Source organism: Narcine bancroftii, chromosome 8, assembly GCF_036971445.1.
Source record: "Narcine bancroftii isolate sNarBan1 chromosome 8, sNarBan1.hap1, whole genome shotgun sequence".
Lineage (NCBI taxonomy): Eukaryota > Metazoa > Chordata > Chondrichthyes > Torpediniformes > Narcinidae > Narcine > Narcine bancroftii.
The window spans coordinates 22,378,455-22,396,481 of NC_091476.1; the positions used below are offsets into that span (position 1 = coordinate 22,378,455).

Below are 18,027 nucleotides of genomic sequence, written 5' to 3' on the forward strand. Positions count from 1 at the left end.
TTAACTGAAAACGAGTCCCCACCGTGTTTGAAAATTTACATTCAAATTGGAAATTGAGCATCTAATCTTCTCTAAATTTAAACAGGATGTGATGACACATGACCAGTGAGCATGATGAGGCGGGGTAACATCCCTCCATTCCTCCTAGCCGTAAGAGAAATAAAAGCTCGTTCATGTAGGTCAGATGTCGTTAACATTATGTCACTCCAACAATACCAAGTAAAGCAGTTAAGGGATTTGGTTTAAAATTAACTTTAAAAAGTGCAGAGAAAGTTTGAAATACTTCAATCAAATATTTCTCAAGACTCTGACATGTTATTATGTTTTCAAGTTCGTTTATTATCATCTGACTGTACATATACAACCCGATAAAACTCCAGACTACATTCATACACAGTACATGATAATCATATATGCATAAAGATATAATTTAAATAAATAAATATATATATTTTGGGTTGATTTACTTGGTTACAGGAGGCTGATCATCCATCTCACAGTCTGTTTCTCAGCCTGGCAGTTCTGATTTTGATGCTCCTGTACCTCCTTGACAGTAATCAATGATACTGTGCACTGAATGGAAAGTCCTCTATAATTCTTTGACCCCTATTTAAACAACACTTCTGGTTAATGTAGTCAACAGAGGAAAGGGAGACCCCAGTGATCTTCTCAGCCATTTTGATGATCCTCTGTATTGACTTCCAGTCTGATGCTTTGCTGCTACTGTAGCGTGTAATGATGAAGTCAGAGAGCGCACTCTCAATTGAGCTCCTGTAAAAAGATGTCAAGATGCAGGCCAGTAGCCTTGTCCTCCTCATCTTCCTTAAGAAGTGTAGGCACTGCTGTCCCTCCTGAATAACATTGAGGTGTTTATGGGAAGGTTGTCCTTCATGTGCACACCAAGGAACTTTGTGCTTTCCGTGACAGAGCCATTGATGTGTAGTGGAGAATAATTGACCTTCATCCTCCTTGAAGTCCATGATCATCTCCTTTGTCATGTCCACATTGAGACCCAGGTTGTTGGCCTTTGCCATTTTACGAGCCTTTCACTCTGTAAGCCGTCTTATCGTTGTTGCCGATGAGGCCAACTATTATTGAATCATCTGGAAACGATGATTTTGTTAGAACTCAATTTGGCTGTGCAATCATGTGTCAGCAGCATGAACAATAGCCAGCTGAGCACACAGCCCTGAGGTGAGGCAGTGCTCAGTGTGATTGTTCTTTCGATTTTGCTGCCAACACAGACTGACTGTGGTTTTTCGGTCAAAAGTCCAGAATCTAGTTACAGAGTGGAATGTTGAATTCCAGCGAGGACAGTCTCTGAGATGTGATTGTGATGAATGCTGAGCTGAAGTTAATGAACAATAGTCTGGTACAGGAGGCATCATTCTTTGGGTGGGTCAGAATGGAGTTGGATCATTTATGAACTAGTTGGATCTAAGGCATACTGAATGGGTTCCATGTTCTATTCACAATGTTCAACGATTTGATGCCTTTTAATACCAGCTGATCAAAGAACTTCATGATTGCAGAGATCAGTGCCACTGGGTGGTAGTCATTTCATCCAGTTTTTTTTCTCTTGGAGTGCCTTGAATTCTAAAGGGACAGTGGACAGCGCAGTGAGATGTGGATGATGTTAATTAGAATCCCCGTTAGCTGGGTCACACAGTCCTTCAGCACCTGGCCACGTATGTTGTCTGGTCCTGTTACCCTGGATAGGATCCTCCTCACTTCAGCCCTGGCAATGCAGGGTGCCTGTTCTTCAGGGGGAGTTGAGGCTTTCTTTTTTTTTTCTATTTTTCTCCATGTTTCCTAGCTGTTTACTCACTACAACTCCTTTTACCATATGCAAGCAAACAACTAGATGTATCAAGCTGAAGAGTATCATTGTGTTAATGCACTCAATACAGAGATCAGTTCACTTGTTGACATATTTCTAAGCTTTCCCTTCAATAAGAATTCTAGTGTGCTTAGGCTATTAATCTATTTAGAGGTTCAAGCCGGGAATATTGCACCAAGCCATTCTGTGTAAAAGGTATGAACATGGAATTGGGCGGGGAGGTTGCATTTTAGACTCACCTTTAAGCTGACAGTGGATGTAGTCACAGCGCCGAGTTGCATTAAGCCGCCGTTGTTTGGTTCAATGTGAGAAAACAAAGCCAACTTAATGATTACTCTTTACGGCAGTATTGCGGGATCGCTGAGTAAAAGGGGCCATTGAATCGCATCAATCAATAGTTCATCTCATTTACACTTTTCAATTTTCAACTGTACTAAAATTGAATGGAATCAATTTTCTAAACAGAAGTTGAATTATTAAATGCCAGTTTCAGCTTTCATTTAGTTAAATTTATTTATTTTTTGTTTAATCTTGATTATTGAATCTTGAATTTTAAAAATTTAATAAGTATAGAAACCAAAATGGTGTTGACCGTTTTCAGTGAACTTTGTCCTGCAGATCTTTTTAAAGCTCTTTAAGCACTATTTGCCTTTGCAACAGCTGCTGAATCCTGTTACGAAATTTCCTCAACTATTGTAACCTGGCTTGTTTCCTGTTTGGCATTAAACATTTTGCAACTCCATTTCCATTTGACCGCACTCATATACAATACAGTGCAGTTATGTTCCAAGCAAAATCATCTGCCATGTTCTTAAATTTTCATGCAATAATGTTCCCCTGAGCTCTCCCACACATTTTCAGGGAATGTTATTCAATGGGGCCTCAAAAACATGGGAAACAGGTTCCTGATGCAAGAGAATGAGGAAGAGTAGATCGAGAAGGATAAAAACCAAGAGGAATGGAGATGACAACTCCAACAGCCACTCTGGTCATGCTGCCAGTACATTGTACGTTTTCTAGTGCAGTTCTGGTTTCTTATTCACAACAGCCTTGGATTTTAACTTTTTTATATCACCATAGATGTTCTCAGGCAAAAATAAAAGCTGCCTCAAAATACACATTTTAAGCCGTTCAAAGGTTAAATATGACATAAAACAGGAGTCAACTAATTTTCTCTTGTGCCTGTCCTCCTTGTAGCTTTGTGTAAAGTGACACGTTTACAGATGTTGCAGGAAGACTGAAGGGATATTGGTGAACAAGGAGTTATGGAGGGTTTGGAAAATATCCTTGAGCAGCTTTGGGCCTAGAACATTGACGGAGGTACCATCTCATCCAGGCCCATTGAGCTGGTTGACTGACAGTCAACAAAAAGCAGGAATACTGATGGACGGAATGTGATGGCACATCACAAAAAGGGAACTGAACATCTGCAGTGGCCAAAATATTGGCAAATATTGAGAAGGGGACATCTGAAGAAATGTGGAATACTACCACATAGTCCAGTGGCATTAGCTCTTGCCTGGAAACATTTGCTAGAACTGATAGAGGATTTTCTGCAGTTAATTCACAAGGGATCTCAGTAGATTAATTATTCTAGGGTTTAACAGTCTTTATAAAAAATGATAATACAAAGGATATTAAGTAGAATAGGAAATATTTGATGTAATTCATGAATAGAATGATTCATAGATTGGGAAGGTTGGTTGAGGAAAGCAACATCTGTCTGGAAAGTAGTGACTCCCAATTTGGTGTTTTAGGATATACTCTTTCTTCTTTGGCTTGGCTTCGTGAATGAAGATTTATGGAGGGGTATGTCCACGTCTGCTGCAGGCTTGTTGGTGACTGGTGACTGACAAGTCCGATGCGGGACAGGCAGGCACGGTTGCAGCGGTTGCAAGGGAAAATTGGTTGGTTGGGGTTGGGTGTTGGGTTTTTCCTCCTTTGTCTTTTGTCAGTGAGGTAGGCTCTGCGGTCTTCTTCAAAGGAGGTTGCAGCCCGCCAAACTGTGAGCCAAGATGCACAGTTGGAGGTGATATCAGCCCACTGGCGGTGGTCAATGTGGCAGGCACCAAGAGATTTCTTTAAGCAATCCTTGTACCTCTTCTTTGGTGCACCTCTGTCTCAGTGGCCAGTGGAGAGCTCGCCATATAACACGATCTTGGGAAGGCGATGGTCCTCCATTCTGGAGAGGTGACCCACCCACCGCAGTTGGGTCTTCAGCAGCGTGGATTCGATGCTTGCGGATTCTGCCAGCTCGAGTACTTCGATGTTGGTGATGAAGTCATTCCAATGAATGTTGAGGGCGGAGCGGAGACAGCGCTGATGGAAGCGTTCTAGGAGCCGTAGGTGATGCCTGTAGAGGACCCATGATTCAGAGCCGAACAGGAGCGTGGGTATGACAACGGCTCTGTACACGCTGATCTTTGTGTGTTTCTTCAGGTGATTGTTTTTCCAGACTCTTTTGTGCAGTCTTCCAAAGGCGCTATTTGCCTTGGCGAGTCTGTTGTCTATCTCTTTGTCGATCCTTGATTCAGATAAAATGGTGCAGCCAAGGTAGGTAAACTGGTTGACTGTTTTGAGTTCTGTGTGCCTGATCGAGATGTGGTGGGGGAGGGGGGGGGGGCTGGCTGATGGAAGACCTCAGTTTTCTTCAGGCTGACTTCCAGGCCAAACATTTTGGCAGTTTCCGCAAAACAGGACGTCATGCGCTGGAGAGCTGGCTCTGAATGGGCAACTAAAGCAGCATCGTCTGCAAAGAGTAGTTCACGGACAAGTTGCTCTTGTGTCTTGGTCTGAGCTTGCAGGCACCTCACATTGAAGAGACTGCCATCCGTGCGGTACCGGATGTATACAGCGTCTTCATTGTTGAGGTATACTATTGATCATATAAAGTGATGGAACAATGGTTGCAAGTTTGCTTATGAAACTGAAAAGTGACAACACATTTTTTGGTTGCTCGGGAGAGGTGGTGGTCATTATATGTAATTTGGCACAGAAGTGTGAGATTTTAGTTCATGTGTGAATGGAAAAATTGTGAAACTGGCATGGTAAAACAAACAGGGAGTTTTAAAGAAACAGTCAACAGAACATGCGATAAGGGATAGATCAGCATAGCTTTGTGAAAAGCACCGTAAAATCTCTTTATTGCTATGATGAAAACAGGAAGCAAAAGTTAGTCAACTGTTGCAAAACAGTAGCCTGCGCCCATCAGGAAATGATGAACGACTCTGATCTTCAGATGCACTGAATGGCCAAATTAAAGGCAACATTTTTCAGGGGATATGACCAATCTTCAGAACTCTGCAACTGCCATCAAATTCCGACCTCCGCCTCGTTATCCGTTCAACGGCTCAAGAAAGCCAACAATTTTATAGAACTAGTTCTTCTCTGGGTTATATGCCAATGTGACCTCTTCATCTGTATCTTCATCACTGGTCTGAATGACGTGAGCATTAAGACGCATGCAGCAGGCCCTGGCCTCCAGTTGTCTTGATCGCCTGTGCCACTGCTTCAAGCCTGCATGGTTCTGGTTTGCAATGGCTACCCACGTCAAAAAATACTACACTCAAATAACTTGCACTTCACATTGTGGTTTGAGACCTGAAATATCTGGACTCTCACGGACAATCCCAACAGTGGCAGATCTGAATATTACTCTGTCATCATAGCTGGGGAATTTATACACTTTGATTTTAACATCGCTGGATGAGACAGTGAAATTGCTAGTTTGAAGAAAGCAGTGGATTAAGCCTTTTCTGGGAGAGCAACTGAAAGAGGATTGTTGCCTTCATTAGAGTGAAATTTATTGTTATGAATGAGCTAATTCAACATCTCAGTGACTCTCCCATGGAATTAATGAATGCAATACGACTCCAGCTCACTCCAACACTGCGCCTGCATTCTGTGCTCATCAGCGCATGCTTTCTGAAGATGGCAGCTGTGAATATGGGCAAGAAGACCTCAATTCGAAGTGATCTTTGACAATGCCCTGGAAGAAGTCAGAGTGAAACACCAAGTTGACTTCAATCTCAGTTCAGTTGGTGGGGGGTGGGGGGGTGGTGGGGAGAGAGGAATGCAACCCTCTGATGAGGTTTCATTGTCCTGTAAGAAGTCCGAGGCAAGCTGACTTCAGTAGGGTTCTTTGCCAAAATACTTTCAACGTGTTCTTGTCATATCTCACATATGACAGAGAGGGAAACCACAAGACTTCCCAGCAACAGCTGGAGTCCAGGCGCTGGTTCCTGTTGGAGTGTACCATCGTCCTGGCAATGGCAGGTACTGCTTTCTGCTAGACTGACCACTCCCTATAATTTGGTTTATTATTTTTATCATCCTGACTCAAAATGTCAGTTCAACAGAAACAAGATCTGCATTGAATCCCTCAAGGTCTCCATTGAGCTGTCTCTCCTCAGGCAGCACCTTACAGCCAGCCCGTTCAGTAGTCAGACTACAGAACACACCAGGCCCACAGTATATGGACTGCTCTGAAATGCACAACTATTGCATTGTGTTCCAGTGCAGCAACATTCCATTCTCATCACCAGCTGTTATGTCTCTGGCTCTTCTTAATGTCCCTTAATGAAAATGAGGTTCCTTTCAGGTTGAGGCAGAACTTAACCAATAAATATTTTATACAAGGCATCAACTATCAATTAACTACCAGTGTCTGGACACAACAATGCATTCAAATTGTACCAAGTATATACTGTACTCTAGTTATAAAGGCATTCAAAGCACACATATGCTACAGTTGTGTTTTTATTTTAAAAAAAACAACAAAGGAATTATTAAATTAAAGCAGGAGTATGCCAGTTAACCTACTTGGCAAGATCAGTAAGTTCATGATTGATCTTTAGCAGCATTTTCCTCTGTTGACATTTGTAGTGCGCGTCGAAAGAACCAAAGACTTGTTGATCCAAACCAAGGCGTGTATTAACTAAAAGATTGGAGCATATCACAAGTAGGTCGACCAGTCCAGAATGACCTGGTCTGGCCAGGAGCAATCCTTTAAGATCTGCCAGTAGGTGTGTTTACACTTTCAGCCAATCACAGTCATCCTACACTTCTTCTTTCTTTGGCTTGGCTTCACGGATGAAGATTTATGGAGGGGTAATGTCCACGTCAGCTGCAGGCTCGTTTGTGGCTGACAAGTCCGATGCGGGACAGGCAGACGCGGTTGCAAGGGAAAATTGGTTGGTTGGGGTTGGGTTTGGGTTTTTCCTCCTTTGTCTTTTGTCAGTGAGGTGGGATCTGCGGTCTTCTTCAAAGGAGGTCTCTTCTTTGGTGCACCTCTGTCTCGGTGGCAGTGTGGATTCAATGCTGTCGGCCTCTGCCATCTCGAGTACTTCGATGTTGGTGATGAAGTCGCTCCAATGAATGTTGAGGATGGAGCGGAGACAACGCTGGTGGAAGCGTTCTAGGAGCCTTAGGTGATGCCGGTAGAGGACCCATGATTCGGAGCCGAACAGGAGTGTGGGTATGACAACAGCTCTGTATATGCTAATCTTTGTGAGGTTTTTCAGTTGGTTGTTTTTCCAGACTCTTTTTTGTAGTCTTCCAAAGGTGCTATTTGCCTTGGCGAGTCTGTTGTCTATCTCGTTGTCGATCCTTGCATCCGATGAAATGGTGCAGCCGAGATAGGTAAACTGGTTGACCGTTTTGAGTTCAGTGTGCCTGATGGAGATGTGGGGGGGGCTGGTAATCATGGTGAGGAGCTGGCTGATGGAGGACTTCAGTTTTCTTCAGGCTCACTTCCAGGCCAAACATTTTGGCAGTTTCCGCAAAACAGGACGTCAAGCGCTGTACCATCTGTGCATATGTACATATACACATTAGTGGTAGAATCTGTACTATCACAACATTGCACTGCACTTGTCAGGTTTGAACGATCAAAAATTGAAGCTTTCCCCAGTGTAGCACATTTACCCTTGTGTTCAGGTTGAATCACACCATTTCAAAAATTAGACCAGGATATCATGCTGCAAATTGTTCTTATGTGAATCAACTATTTTCCACTGTAGACCTGAGGTTGAAAGATCATTCCAGCTGCGATGATGGCTCAGGTAGTTGTTGCAAAGTATTTGGTCACGTTGATGTAGAGTTTATCAGTCACAAATCATGCAAAAGTCTACCATGTTTTCATATGCATGAAGGGTCCAAGCCTGAAACGTTGGTTATGTATCTTTATCTTTCCTCTATAAAGTACACTGACCTGCTGAGTTTCTCCAGCATTGGGTTTTCACATCTTTTTATACTGTTGCTTGCATTGGAGCTTTATGATTGAAAGCAGGTCCTGCCTCAATGATGGAAGACTCTCTTACTAGGTCTCCTTGAAGTTATTGCACACATTGATCACTCACCCACAGTCACAAATTTCACACATTCCTGCTGGGTGATTGCAGGTGGCCACTTCACCAACCCCACACACCATCATCTATTGCAGGTTTTACTTGCTGTAGCCAAACAAGTATGTAAGATACGCCAACTATAATAGTAAAATTTTAAATGACCACAAATGCAAAACAGAAAAAGAATTAATCAGTGGCAGCCAATTTCGCTCCATGCAACCCACAATGCTCTGTCCAGCACAACCACACTGTGGGCTTGGCTGATTTCCCTTGTATGCTCTGCACTGCTGCGGTGTCCAAAGGAAAAGCCATGTAGCAACAATTCAGACTATGATCAAAATAGTTTTTGAACCATGTTGTAATTTCTGATCTAACTACTCTAACCCAAACCATAAACTACTCCAGCACCACCAAAAAATCTAGGCCTTTTCACACTGCATTGTAAAATGGAGATTCCTCGGATATTTTACCAGAACCCTCCCTTGAAACTGCAGTGTGAAAAGGTTGGTCCTGAAATTTTAAAAGGGGCTGTGGCCCTACCTCATAGGTGAAGAGCCAAATGGCCAAACAGGGAAGCCTCATGACGCCAGTGCTTGTGTGCTGCGTCACATAGGCAATTAACTTGCTGCCAGAGAACAGCAGGCTGCTTTGGCGCATCACGACAGCAACACAATGCAGAATGAATGGCCGTCCTCATTAACCATAATCCCTCACCCAGCTGGAACCGCTCTTGGATATACAGCTGGGTGAGGGATTATGGGAAACAAATTTGGCCATTCATCTGGCATTGTGCCACAGTTGCGACATGCCGAAGCGTGGGGTGCGGGGGTGATGGGATGGGGGTAAGGGTGGGGGCGGGTGAGCGACCTACCGACGGGAGGGAGGGAGCGGCGGGTGACTGACCAACCTATGGACGGCTGGGGGGGAGAGAGCAGGCGGGCGACCAACTGACCGATGGATGGCTGGGAGGGAGGGAGCAGGTGGGGGAGAGACGAAAAACTGACGAACAGGCAGGGAGGGAGTGGACGGGCAATCAATGGATCGGGGGAGAACTTGCTCTCACTCCCGTGAATGCGCAAATGCGTCATCGATTGGGGGTGGGAGGGTCCCCCCTAAATTGATGGGGAGGACAAATACCCAGGAATTTGGACTGTGGTGTGTAAGGCCCAGGAAATTCCTGGGAATTTCTCAAGAACACAGTTGGGTCACTGCTCTCCTATGGTGTGAACTCACCTTTTATCTGCACAATTGAAACCACTTTTTTTTGCACTAACTGCAAACATGAATATTTATCATTTGATATTTATTAATTCTTTTTCTGTTTTGCATTTGTGGTCATTTAAAATTTTACTATTATAGTTGGCGTATCTTACATACTTGTTTGGCTACAGCAAGTAAGACATTTGGTACATCTGTACATTGTATTATGTATACATATATCTTATTGAGCATTAATATTGCTGTTGAAGGTACTGATAAATTTCTAGGCATCTATAGCTAACAGGAGGCAAGAGTCGCTGAAATGGTCCATTGTAAAAGATCATTTGACCCAGAGAGAGTGTTGCTCTAGCCAGAGTGGAGAGTTGAGTTGTTAATCAGAAGAAACAAATTGTTGCATTAATGTCAAGTTAGAAATTATTATTTTGACTTCATAGCTTTTCTTACTCTTTCAACGCTTGTATACCATGAACCATAACACAACAACAGTGTTCATTGGTCATATTTGATTGATTTTGGTTGAAGAGAGAGCATTCCCCTGCTGAATGCTGACTGGATGCAAACTTTTTTTCAAAGTAGCTTTAGTTGGTGTTTGAATGCAGTGGGAGCAATTCTAACAGACACACCCTTCCTTTCTGTGAGTTCGAAAAAGTGGTTTTAGATCTTCTTTCACTGTGGAGGTGATGATATCTCTCTGCCTTTCAGGAAGTAGCTTTATTTTGAGGAAATAAACCAGCAGATAATTCACTCCACTTGAGCCATACACTCTCAGACTGAGTTACAAACAGTTGAGGGCAACTTGATCTTGTGCTCACTGATAAGCTGGATTGATATCACGTAAGACAGTGAGGAGAAATAATTCACTGACTTGGATCACAATGCAGGTTAGTAGCTTAGATAGTTGGTGATCTTGCGGGCTGACCAAAGTGTCAACGCATTTGTTTCTTATTTCAATTTTTCTCCCTTATTTTCTGTTAATTAAAATGGAATGGTGTGTGGAGTTTGAAAAATTAGGAATCTGAGGTTTTATTGCAATGCAAGAAGATTTTCACTTTAACTATACTTTTCAAAATTATTTCAACAATTTCTAAGTGATATTGTTGGAAGTACATAGATTACAAAAGGTGCTTCTGCAAGGTGAATTTCTCCCATAGCTGGAAAAATTAACCTAGGGAGTACAATCTATTTGTTATTTCAGGACAGGACGAGAAAAACCTTTAAATTCCAATTCCTCCCAGAAACACGAAGCATTTAGTATCTAACGTTCCCCGGTAGAGCTTTTTATTGAAATGATTGGAAATGCCGATGAGGGAAATGTGATTGCTGTTGTAAATGTGGATTTCCAGAGGGCACTTAAGCTGACACGTAAAGTGACAAACATTCTTCAGCATTGAAGGCCGTGGAATAACAGGGTGACAGCAATATTGATCGATTAAGTACAGGAAATATAGAGTAGAAGCAAAGGATTGCATTGCAGACTGAAATGAAATATACAGTGGTGTTCAAATTTCAAAACTATAAATTTAATATCAGAATACATAAATAGCATCACATACAATCTTTTTTCTGCAGAATTTCTAATTACCGGTAACTGTAAACTATATTTATGTAAATAAAGAACTGTAAACAGACTGTGCAATTCAGAAGTATAAATACTCAGTAATAAATAATGAGCAAAAATACGAGCCCTTAAATGAGACTCTCTTGTTCAAGAGTCAGATAGTTGAGGGGCAGCAACTGTTCCTGAACCTGAAGGTACGAGACCTGCGACACCTGCACTTCCTTCCTGATGGCAGCAGTGAATACAGAGCATGTTCTTGGGGAGGGGGGGGGGTGTGGATCCTTGCATCTCTCTGGCAGCAGTGCTCCATGTAAATGAATGGAGGGGAAAGTTCTGCCTGTGATGTACTGGGCTGAAACCACCTCAATTTTGCCAGATTTTTTTTACTCCGAGGAATTGGAGCCTCCACACCAGGCTGTGATGCAGCTGGTCAGCACACTTTCTACTGCACATCTGTAGAAGTTTGCCAAGGATGGCATACAGATCCTTCGCTGTTCAGGTGTTCAAAGATTTTTTAAAGTGCCAGTGAGATGATCTGTTGCTGCGGTAGGCAAATTGGAACAAATTGATGTTTTTTTGAATCAGCTAAGTACCATGCCCTGAGTGAGTGGTTGAAGATATCAGTGAATACATTTAGCCAGTTGGTCGGTACAGGTTTTCAGTACTCATCCAGGTACTCTGTCCAGACCAGATGCTTTCCTTGGTTTTGCACTGATACATTTTTGTTAATGACATACCTGAATTTGTAATGCTCTGTGAAGTGGATTGTCATCAATTTCAAGCAGAAACAGATAAAATGATAATTTAATAAATTGGTTGTATTTATGGCAGATGAAATTTAGTGCTGAGAAATGTACAGTTTTTTGGTAGAATGGATGAAAAGACATGGCAATTCTAGAATTCTAAATTCTAAAAGAGGTGCTCAAAAGAAAACCTGAATAAATTTGCATCGTTCTTTGGCAGGGACGATTGAGAAATTGGCTGAAAAAGCACTAAGCTTAAATAGATGAGCAAAAATCAAACTGGAGGAACTCAACGGGTCAAGCAGCACTGTGGAGACTGAAGGATGAGTCCCTGCATTCGAATGAGAGCAAAGGATGGAGATAAAGAGATGAGGGGGAGGAGTGGAGCAGGAGCTATCAGGTAAATAGATGGAAGCATGTGAGGAGAGGGAATCTTGGCAGATTAAGCCTGGGAGAGGAGGGTGGGACTCGGTTGGAAGCTAATGCAGCGAGACAACAGAGGACTACCCAGGTACTGTTCACAAGTAGTCTACAGCCCAAAGATATGAAGATTGAATTTTTCAATTTCAGGTAACCCAGACCATCTATGATTATTTCTCTCTCTTTCTGATCTCAGCTACCCCCCTCCCCCCACCTTTCCAAAGCCTCCCTTATTTCCAACTGCCCTTAACCCCTCCTCACCAGATTCTACCCATAATTTGTCACCTCCTGTCTCTCACCTCACCTGTAAACAGGCTATTTATCCTGACCTTCTTTGCTCTCAGTCTAAATCGCAGGGTTCCAACTTGAAACGTTGACTATTCCTCTGTACAGATGCCACATGACCTGATGAGTTTCTCCAGAGTTTGATTTTTTTTTGTTCAAGATTTCACCACCTGCAATCTTTTGTGTCTCTTATAAATAGAACCATCAGAGCACAAGAACAGGGAAGTCAGGATGAATCTTTGTAAAACACTGGTTCAGCCACAACTGGAGTGGATAGGATGAAGAAGAAACTGACCAAAATGATTCTGGGAAGAGAGACTGATGTTCAGTGGGTAGAATAGTAAAGCTGGTTTTGTTTTACTGTGTGTTTGTGGGCAATTTTGATAGTTATTTAAAATCATGAAGGGTATAACCAAAGTAGTTCAGGAGAAATTGTTCCTTGAGAGTAGAGGGAAGAAAATTGGGAATACTGAATGAATACATTTTGCAAAGGAAGCAAAAGTTAAAGCTAGATCAGACAGGAGCTCTTGAAGATGCTCGGGGAAGTACTCAGAGGGTGATGCAAACACAAAGTTTGGTTAAGCAGGACAAGGATGCACTTTGAAGCCTAAAGTTGTCCATCTGGAATTCAGAATTGATAAGAATGGGCAGAGGCCGCTCCAGTAAAAGGTGACAGCTGTGATGGATTTTAGAGAGCCATCTAATGTTGCTGAGCATCACTCCTTCGACAGAATGCACTAACACTGGAAATTTTCACTTTGATTGGCCATTGATTCGAGTCTTAACTTCAGGGTGAAGAACATCAGGGACTGTATAACCTATGTTGAACCAAACACAGTAGTGAATCTTCCTTGTTTTGCAGAGATTATTACAATTATCATGCCTTCAGCTATTGTGAGTGCTGTAATTATCCATGTGATGCAATTACCACCCAAAATTAATTGCCACTCTGCTCTGTTTACTTTTGCATTCTATATTTGTTACCTTGCATCTGCCCATACTAAACCTCCTGGGTACTGTGGTGGCTTGGTGATTTTGTTACGAATAAAGACATCTGGACTACCAGAGATCCAAGGGCAAATAACACTTATTGAAATTTAAATTCAGTAAATAATGTGAAGAAAGAACTAGTCATTAGTAATGATGACTACACAACTGCCAGATTGTTATAAAATCTCTTTTGATTCATCAGTGCTCTGTGGGGATGGAACATTTCCAATCTTGCCTGTATAACCTGAATGTGACTGCACATGCACCCATGTGCTTAACTCTGAAATGGCCTGGCAATTAGGGATTGGGGATAAATACTGGCTTCGCCAACGATGCTTTGACTCTAAAGCCCCTTTTCCACTGGCATCCCAGTTAATAGGCTGTGCAGTGTCCCGGGGTAGGAAGCCCTTTGTGCCGTTTCCACTGGGCCACCCTTAACCGGGACACTACTTGCTTTTCCACCGAACGCAACTCATCCCCGGGGATCGGAGTGTTCAACCTTCAACTGGAAACAGGTGGTAACTCTCTGCTGTCCCTTTTTCCACTAGTTTTTCAGCATGCCATCAAACGCCGGGGATATGAGTAGGGGTAGAGGCATGAAATTATGCCGTTTGACACGCGTTCAGACAATGTTCCTTTTCCACCGGACCCTGTCCTAGTAAATTCCCAGTTAATTTCTGGGACAGGGTGCCAGTGAAAAAAGGGGCTTAAAATTATTTTTTTTTAAAATCTGTCCAGGCATATGGGTGTTTGAGCACTTATTGGAAAATCTTAATCGCTTTTCCTTTGTTTCACTAACATGCGGCAGTGTCAAGTGCTGATATCCCTAGAGCCATACAGCAGGGGAAACAAGCCCTTTGACGTGACTCATGCATGCTGACTGAGTTAAGTCTCCTTTGCCTGTGTATGGCCCATATCCCTGTAATTGTTTCCTCTCCATGACCCTGTCCAAATGTCTTTTCAACATTGTAATTGTATTATCTCTACCACTTCATGTCATGTCCACGTACTGCGCTCAACTGAGGTTCAGCTTCTGACCAGGTGGATTAATTGTTGAGGTTTTAGATGGATGGATGGGGAACATAACGTTGCAAAGGCAAGCCATTGCTCTGTTTCCTCAAAAACATTGTTCAATGAAATATTGGCTAATATTACGTCAGCAGTATAAGCGAATTTGACTGCCTGCATGATGGGGAAGGCTCTCTCAGAGATTGATGGGGCTAAGCCTGATCCTTGTGGAAAACTTTCCTCTCCTAGCATATGGACCAACTTAGCTTTTCTCCATGGGAACTGTGATTGGATCAGGGTGATGACTGTTGGCATTGGACAGTTTTATTGTCATAGTACATCCTCGGCAGGAAGAAGGCTTCTTGTGCAATTGGAAAGCTTCTTTGCTGAAAAGTTTTGAGAGATAACTTGAGCACTTAAAATCTGTCCGATAATCAGTGGTCCTTCCTCTGTAATGAGAGTTGGAATGCTAACAGTGGCCATTTTGATGAGCTGAATGAGATTTACCACTTTCTTTTTCAGAAAAGAAATAACAGAAATAACAAAAAAGTGGTGAATGCTAATAATAATAGAGAACTGCGATTAAAATGCATATGGCCAATCTATATTTACCTACTTTGTCTGACCATAGCAATCGCAAATCATGCTTTAAGAGATGTCAGCCCGTAGCTTGGAGCATTGATTTTCCATTATTAAACCAGGAGAGCGCATCATTAACTGTTATAGAGCACATCAATATCTTCCAGAAATCGACATATATATGATGTTCCTCACCCCCCACCAGAGAGAGAAGTAGTAGAGATAACAAGAGAGAAAGAAAAAGAGGAAGGAGAAAAGAAAGAGAGGCTTCATCTGGGCCTCTTGATGCAGTTCCTTCACATAGGCTGGTCTGGATGAGGAATAGGAACACATTTACATTGTGTTGCCATGACGACTTGAAATGAGCTAATAATAATTCAATTTACTAATATGGGGAACAGTGAGATGGGTGGGTAGCTGGCAAGATTTTCCATTGATATCCTGAGTTTGAGCACGACTTTGATCTTGCCTGTTTTCTGTTCATTTGGCACTAATCATCCATGGAGGACCAAAGCTAGTGACATTCTTTCCCCCAAAATATGTAAGTTAAATCTTGGTTAATCCAGTGGCTTTTGATTTTTTTGTTTTTGGAATTACCTTGTCTATTTCCCCCCACCGTGTCCTGAGAGAGACTAGGATCTGGAGGGTTATTCTGTCGCCAGTGATAATTTTCTATCATATCCTTTCTCTATCATTTGAACATGGCAGTTTGGAGCCTTTTGATTAGCAAGATGCAAAAAGCAGTGCTGAATATCAAAATTGGATATTTTCTATAAATTTTGGATTCAGGTGATGAATTAAAAGGGGAAAGTATACTTTAAAATGAGCTTTCTGACAGCTGAGTGTCTAATGAGAAACATTTGGGAGGAAGGAAGAGGACAGCAGAATAAGGACTTGGAAGTAAAATTAGTCAATTGGTAGTGGGTCCTAAGAAGAGTTGTGTGGAAGAGGTGTGAAAACACAGAAGATAATAGGAAGAGGATTCTTTCTCAAGTAAAGAGACCAGAACTGCACCCAGCACTCCAGGGGTGGCCTCAACAGTACTCTGTGCAATAGTAACAGAACCTCCCCGCTCTTAAATTGAATCCCTCTCGCAATGAAAGCCAACATCCTATTTACTTACTTGATTACCTGTGGCACCTGCAGATCAACCTTTTGCAATTCAAGCACAAGCACTTCCAAGTTTCTCTCCAAAACAGCATGCTGCAATCCTTCACTGTTGAAATAATAACCTGATCCACTATTTTTCCTTCCAAAGTTGATGAATTTGCAATGACCAACATTGGAGTCTGACAGAATTTTGCCCACTCCCTTAACCTGCATTCCTCTACAGATTAACTGCTGCACAATGTACTTTTCCACTCAAATGAGTTTCACCAGCAAACTTAAATACGCTGCACTCCATCCCTTCTTCCAGATCGTTAATGTACATATTGAACACTTGTGGGTCCAACACTGATGCCTGTGGCACTCCACTCTCCACTGATTCCCAACTAGAAAAACACCCACTTATCCCAACTATGCCTTAACCAATCTTCTATTCATGCCAATGCTATACCCCCCAACTCCACCCATCCGTATCTCATGGATCTCTTTCATATGGCATTTCACGAACTGGTTTCTGGAAATCCAAGTATAAACATTCATCTCTACCCCTCTATCCACTGCACTCATTATTTTTGCTTGGCTTGGCTTCGCGGACGAAGATTTATGGAGGGGGTAAAAGTCCACGTCAGCTGCAGGCTCGTTTGTGGCTGACAAGTCCGATGCGGGACAGGCAGACACGGTTGCAGCGGCTGCAGGGGAAAATTGGTTGGTTGGGGTTGGGTGTTGGGTTTTTCCTCCTTTGCCTTTTGTCAGTGAGGTGGGCTCTGCGGTCTTCTTCAAAGGAGGTTGCTGCCCGCCAAACTGTGAGGCGCCAAGATGCACGGTTTGAGGCGATATCAGCCCACTGGCGGTGGTCAATGTTGACCACCGCACTCATTATATCCTCAATGAAATCCATTAAATTTGTCAAACGCGACCTGCTCTTCCTGAATCCATGCTGCATCTGTATAGAAGGTACAGAAGCTGAAGAGAGCACTTCTAAATTCCAGAACAGTTTCTTTCCTACGACTATCAGGCTCATAAAACTTCCCTTGTTGCATTAATCAGGGTACTTTGAAGAAGGACTCAGGCCTATAACATTGGTAATATATCTTTACCTCCAATGGACGCTGCGAATCCGGCTGAGCTCCTCCAGCATTTCTCGCTTTTACACCACAGAAAATACAGTCTGCACTATTGCAAAGTCACTTTTTTTTGCAGTAGAATAACAGAATACTACTTTTTTTGTATATAGTGTCTCTTTTTGATTCAATTATATTCTACTTGTTCTTTTACAAAGTACTTGTTCAGCAGCAGTGTATGTCCATTGTAAAATGTACATGACAATAGCTCATTATCGCATGAAAAGCTTGAAGTCAATGCCACATGTAGAAAATGGGGCTCCAAAATATAGAAAATGAAAATATGGGGAAAGCGTGAACAATCTGTTGGAACCCTTGCAGGAAATCAAACCCTTGTATTTAATTTCTTCAAAAACTTCCAAATGACTGCCTCACTTGGCCACAAACAGACATGATTGACGTGTTAGGCGTAGCTTCAGAATTTGTTATTCCAGACCTGTGAACTTCTGGCGCGAATCGTGGAAGAAAATACTTGCTGCCTAGATTGCTTGATTAATAGAATTATTTTCAAATCATTAATGAGACAATTCTCCAGCTGATTTGTGATTTGTCAGTGTTCTTGGAGGATGAGGCAGCCTTTTAGTTTTCGCCGGCCTTGTTATGTGTGCACATGCTTGGTCCTTTTCTTTTCAGACAAAACAAGGATCTTTGTCCAAAGGCCTCCAAAAGGCAGATATTTTACTGCTGAGTGACCTTGGTTGCCTGCTGCTGGCAGTATCTTGTTACTTGAGTAGCAATTGACTGTTTGTACAGAGTGACCTGCCTTAGAGGCCCAGCATTTTAATTATCTTTTTAATTCATACTCTCC

General features: G+C 42.4%; 1 protein-coding gene across 3 annotated transcripts in view; it reads left to right on the forward strand.

The window, feature by feature from the left end:
* The window catches only part of nhsl2 (NHS-like 2), a 303,937-nt gene that overhangs the window by 234,954 nt on the left and 50,956 nt on the right, over positions 1-18,027 (forward strand). The window lies entirely within an intron of this gene.